The sequence below is a fragment of the Panthera onca genome, chromosome B3 (genome assembly GCF_046562875.1).
Source record: "Panthera onca isolate mPanOnc1 chromosome B3, mPanOnc1 haplotype 2, whole genome shotgun sequence".
Classification (NCBI taxonomy): Eukaryota; Metazoa; Chordata; class Mammalia; order Carnivora; family Felidae; genus Panthera; species Panthera onca.
Genome location: NC_138344.1, coordinates 147,990,907 through 147,997,149, shown reverse-complemented (window position 1 = coordinate 147,997,149; position 6,243 = coordinate 147,990,907). Strand labels below are relative to the sequence as shown.

Below are 6,243 nucleotides of genomic sequence, written 5' to 3'. Positions count from 1 at the left end.
TTTTTTTCATCACCTATAAAGGTAAAATTGGCAATCTCCACCTCCACATCCCAAGGAAGTAGGAAGAATTGGTCTCCGTTATGAGGAAAAGTAGTCATCCATAGAAAGTGACCTAGTAGTACCAAAGGACATGAAATTGGTAGAGAATTTCAGGGTGTTATAATTGCATATCTCATATTCACTAGCTGGAGGAAAGATGGAATGTGTTGAATAGAGCCACGTCTCTGGGTCCAAGTCCCTACCCATGTCCATGTGACACACTTGAACTGGCCCACCTGCCTCTCCCACATCCACCCCAGCTGAACTGATGTGCAGGGTCACCCAATGCCACACCCTGGGACTGTTACCTAACCCCACAGGTGGCTCCCAGGTGCAGGGTGCTGTCCACCTGGCACAGCCCTCTGTTCTGTCAGACTACCTAGACCTCTCTTTGCTGAGGATCCTCCATTTATCCATTCTCACTGGCAGATGTCCCTGAGCAGGGGCATGAGGCTGGAAGAGGGCCAGGTCACCTTGAGGGCGTCCCTCTTGCAGTTTGCACTCTGGGCAGTGCTGGCTCCTGTGCAGGGTTCTCAAGGTCATTCCTCATGGCGCTACATCTCCTTGAGGTGGTAATTACAAAGAAGGAGCTGGACAATGGCAAGGGCGTTCAGATGCCTGGCTGGCTGTCCTGTAGCCTGTGTTTTGGGGACAAGAGACACGTTATCCACATGCGGTGCTAGAAACCCTTTTTGTCCATACCTCTGCTGCTGATGACTCAGGATGCTCAGGGAGCCTTGCAGATGGACTACCCCTCCATGCCTCCAGACTGTTACTACCTTGGCTACCTGGAGGAGATTCCTCTTTCCATGGTCACCATGGACACGTGCTATCAGGGCCTTGAAGGTATCATGAAGTTGGATGACCTTGTCTATGAAATCAGACACCTCAGCAATTCCCAACATTTGAACACATTGTTTCTCAGATAATGGCAGACACCAATGCAATAGGACCTACTTATAACCTGGGATAAGGAGGATAGTGACCCATGTTCCTCAAGCAAATGCCAGTGCAGTCCTCAGGATCTATAGTAAATTATAGTCATCCCATCAGAGATTTTGCTCTCAGTTCCAAAACAATATACAGTGTGTTTAACCACGAGTCAAAATGTGCCCAATTCCTAATAAGGCTAGTTAGCTTAATTGACTCATTGTTTCATGGGATTCATGTAAGATACCATATTGGTTTCATGATATTTTATAATGAGAGATATCCAGCTAATATGGGCAAATATGTGTTGCATCAGAGTCTTTTTTTTTTTGATACTATGAGTCCAAGTGTTTTCGAATTATTAAACCACATTCATCCTTAATTGCGATTAGAGATGGATCCCATGAAGTTAATTTCAGTCCAGTTGTATGCAGTATATGCCATCCACAAAGCCCCATCATGATGGGTTATTTAGGCAGACATTATTTACTCTTGTCTGTCATAGCATCACATCAGGTTGCAAAAAATATTGGTTAGTGGGTTGACACTGATGAATATGCTTGCCAGAAAAGGTCCAACTGCATTAGGACCGAATTCCCTTGTACACCTGAAGCTTTCAGTAAGTGTTCCTTCATTTATATGCAGCACAAAATGAGTGGCAGATTAGGCAAGTGCCTCTTCAACATCTAAATGGTGCATTGAAATAAAAGCCTGACCCACAATAATTTCTGAAACTACTTAGCTGACCCAGGCAAGCACTGTGACTGCAGCTCCTTAGAGCAGTGTTACAGCAATCTGTGCTGTATGAGTGATTGTATTTTAACCCCTGGGGGCAAATGTAATACAGGCAGATGCTGTACACACTGCACCTATTCTGATGCTGGGACACTCTGCAGAACCATCCAAAATATATGTGATCTTCCAGAATTTTGTCGTGGGGTATCCTTGGAATGCCATGACGATTTCTATATGCAAGATGGAACTCCGTGCACTGAAGAGAGCTGCTATCACGGAAACTGCACTGACTGCACTATTCACTGCCAAGAAATCTTTGGCAGAAATTGTGGGAAAGGTGAAGATGTCTGCTATACCATAAATCACAAAGGCAGCAGACATGGACACTGCAGAAGACCCCGGGGAATTCAATGCTGAATCTGTTCCCATACAGACGTGCCGTGTGGAAGGCTGCAGTGTAGTAATGTCACATATCTCCCTCAGCTACAAGAGCATGTTGGATTCCATCCGTCTGAGATCTCAGGGTTCTGGTGTTTGCAGCTGGATTCATGTCATAGCACAACCGATATTGGTCATGTGAAAACTGGTATGTCATATGCTCCTGGAAACATCTGTCAGGATACCTACTGCACTGGCAGTGTGGCTCAGCTGAATTATGACTGTATCCCGGAGAAATGCAGTCACAGAGGGTCATGTGACAATAACAGGAACTGCCATTGCCACATAGGCTGGGATCCTCCACGATGCACTGGACGAGGCACTGGTGGGAGCACAGACAGTGGACCCCTCCAAGAAGAATGCGGCCAGTCAGGCAAAATCATGAATCCCTGGTATATCTCAGAGTGGTTTTTGGTCCCATTTAAGCCATAATAGCTGCATTTCTTGTGGTGTCACCACAAATGTCAGATTATCAACACCGAGAAAGTTGAGGGACTAATTGTTGCTGAAGACAATCCATAATTAGCCTCCTGACTGCTGAACAACTATAGACAATCCAACTGGCACATGTGTGAAAATACAGTAATAAGGCTGCAGAGCTGACATCCACGTTTCCGGGGGTCTGTGGGAGACACAGGGGTCCACAGGCACATCACAGCTCTGACACAGGTCTCTATGTGTCACTGAACAGAACGCTGAAACAAAACTTAAAAACTGTGTGGTTGTGGCCTCTATGTATATGTGTAAGCCTCCAAGAGCCCAAACTTAGCCCGAGATTATGTGCAAAGGACCTGAGTCAGCATCTGGGTCTTGAACTGAGGTATATGCTTCCAGAATTAAGAGAAGTTGACACAAGCTCTCTTAGGGACAAATTCATAAGTTTTCTCCAAAACTGTGCTCTTGCGCACTGAACATTTTCTCATTCTCCAGGTAATCTCTCTTTCCCTGATCCGGCATGGGTCCAGGGTAATGGTGGGATATGACCCACCCACACTGTCTATCCCACACTGGGGTGTCTGTGATTGTGAGGGAATGGGGACTGGCATTAGGTTCCACCTAGCGCAAGCTGTGCCTCCCTTGATCAAAATTTCAAAATGTGGGAGACTGAGACCATGAGGCTGAAAGGAGGACGCAATGAAATGAATCCAAAAGGTAGGCACAAGTGCCTATGGATGACTCTGGCATTCAGAGGGAGACCGATGAATGTGAATCCCTGCTCCCTTTCTTTTGCCTACTTTTTAGTGAGTTAAATCTTAGATAAGAATCTGCCTAGGATTCCCCCTTTGGTTTTCCGAGTGCCCTCTAGAATAACCACACAGAGGTGAGCCTGTGAAAAGCTAGGGACTTCAGCTCCATCCACTCCTATGTAATTGGGTACTTGCTACTCTGTTTTCTATGTCCTGATCACAGGGAATGTGGGAAGGAGGCCTGCCATTCCCTGGGTACTTGTGCCCCCTTGTTCTGGGCCCTGTAAGTCAAAAATCCTGTGCCTCCATTTCCTTTGTTGGGGGTGCACTGAAACCCCACCTTGAGTCAGGAGGGCCCCATGCATCTCAGGTACTCAAAGCAGGAGCTTGGATTCTTAGGTAGCTGCCTGTCAACACCCTGAGCAAATGGCTCTTGCCTCTTCCTTCAGCAGGATACAGTCTACATGTTCTTAATTCTATACAACAGCTGGGGTCCCCTACACATTTTTCCCCAAGGATGGGATTGGGGGCCTAGGTGGTGCCCTCCAACAATGTGTTAGCACTGAGAATGGCTCACTCGTTCCTCACCGCCACATCTCAGCTGCTCTAGGAAGGAGCTGGAGCTTGCTGGTCATCTGTAGCTTTCTTTCAGATGATGCCAGGTGTTGCCAGAAACCCCCACCCTAAGTTATCAGTGCCATAAAAGGTCAGACTCCTGCAGAGACCAAAAATCAGGCACCATCCTGGGGTTCCAGAGGTGTGTATTTCCTACTCATCTCCAACTGTGATATTGCTGGACACCGAGGACCATATCCCTAGATTAGTGTCGAAGAAGACTCCAGCTGCTGGGTCCACTGTGCTGTGGCCAGTACCCTGGTGTTGCGCTTGCTTAGCCATGCCTACCTAGTGACAGGGGCAACTTGATCAGGAGCATCATGTCTCCCTGGGCGGAGGACACGGTCAAGGCAACCTCCCCCTACTAGCTGTATTCCTCACTGCTGTTGACAATGGCTCCCTATTTGACAGGTGTTGAGGGACACCCCAGTGTGGGAGGCCTCAGCACACATGTCTGGGAAGACCTAACTTCTATCCTAGGTCCTCCCTGTCAAGACCACTACACCAACATATCCACGGACCAGTGTGAAAGAGAGAAATGGTGACAGGCACTACACCATCATGGAAATGCAAGGTTTCCTGGAATAATTTATCCAAAGGGAGGGAGACAAGGACATTGATTGGCTCTAGTGGGTCTTCACAATTGGCTCCAAGCTGTTGCTTTAAGCACTTGACATACTACAGCTGTCTGGATTGGTCCAAGTCCCCCAGATTCATAAATCACTGAAAAGTTCAAGGTAACAATGGCCTGTTTACTTAGAGACAACCTACGGAGCTTCCAGTCTTTTCACTGTATCAAAAGGCTATCACAATCACACCGAGGTGCCGATCAGGAGACACAGACCAAATAAAAAGGGAAGGTTTGATGAAGAGGCTCTCCAGGGCCCCAGAGCCCACAGAAGTGAAAGAAAGAAGCTCTTATTCTCTGGTCTTGGAGTTTTATGGCATGATAGCACAGGCCCACTGGGAGAGGTCAAGCCCAGGTGACACAATACAACTCTAAGATACAATGGGGAAAATTTAATCCAATGGGTGTGGGTTTTGTTTTCTGTGGGTTTTTTTGTTGTTGTTGTTGTTTTGTTTGCCTTATGTCATGTGCCCATGAGCCCTTGTCCATTTCCAACCTGGAGGAGAGGCACTTGACAACATAGTCTAAGGACAACAGAATCATGAAGGACCACTCTGATTTTAAGCCTTGTGCCAATACAATTCATGGAAATACCAGCTTTAGTGTAGCAGGAATTAGCATGCATGCCATGGTCAGATGTGAAAAGGAGAATTTTCAAGAAGCCCAAGACTTCTTTTCTGCAAAGGTTGATGGAATCACCACCTCCATATAGGAGCCCACAGGAGGGTCCAGCAGCATATGGAGCTTGGGGGCCTCTTATCTGCCCCATTCAAGGGGTGACACTTCAACTCAGCTCTCTTGCTCTAGAGATGATGCCCACACTTCTCTTTATGCACAGCTCTGAGAAGAGGGTTCCCTAGTCACTTAATCTCAGGACAGCCTGAACACAAGTCAGAAACTGATCGGACTCTTTGGGATCTTTGAGAGAATGCTGATCCTACCCTTTGGGTGGGTGCCATCACTTCTCTGGACATGACAGCCCTGGTAGTGGGGAGCTGGGATCCCAGTGGGTGGGGAGATGCCAAGGCCCTGCCTAGGGACCCGGAGGTTTGTGGAGTATGTCCTTCCTCCTGGGACAACTGCCTGTATACTTCTGTAATTATCCTGTAGGACATAGACATAGACAACACTTTATTTCTCTCATTGACCCTGAAGCCAAGGTACACTGCTTCCCAGGAACCCCTCCAAATATAAGTGTGGTGCCCTTTAGCTTAGGAGGTGTAAAGGGAGAGATAGTAGAAGGGTCTCAACATCCATTTGATGTCACTATTGGAAGAATCTTTACTGAATCTCTTTTAGCAACAGTGGCCCCTTTGACCCTGCATTGTCTTGTTAATGGTGTGGATGCCCTCATAGGCCATCAAGGCCAGTGGGAACAAACCCAGTGCCTGGATTTCCTGGGGGGAGCTAAATATAAGGAGTCTGTAGGACAGTATATATACATCAATTTTGTGTGCAATAGAGGACTGAGTAATTGCACCCCATAATTCAAGATTTACTGAAGGAGGGGGGACATTAAACACACCATTCTCCTTTCAGTCTGCCCACTTGATAGGCATTAAAGCCTCCTCTTCACAGAAGTGAGATGGTGGCATAGGAGGACACTGGGCTCACTGTGCGTCCTGCTGATCACTTAGATTCCACCTACACCTGCCTAAATAACCCAGAAAA

General features: G+C 47.1%; 1 pseudogene; it reads left to right on the top strand.

Annotated features, from left to right (window-relative positions):
• Nucleotides 1–468: 468 nt before the first annotated feature.
• LOC144616498 (disintegrin and metalloproteinase domain-containing protein 29-like) lies at nucleotides 469–2,633 on the top strand (annotated as a pseudogene).
• Nucleotides 2,634–6,243: the final 3,610 nt, after the last annotated feature.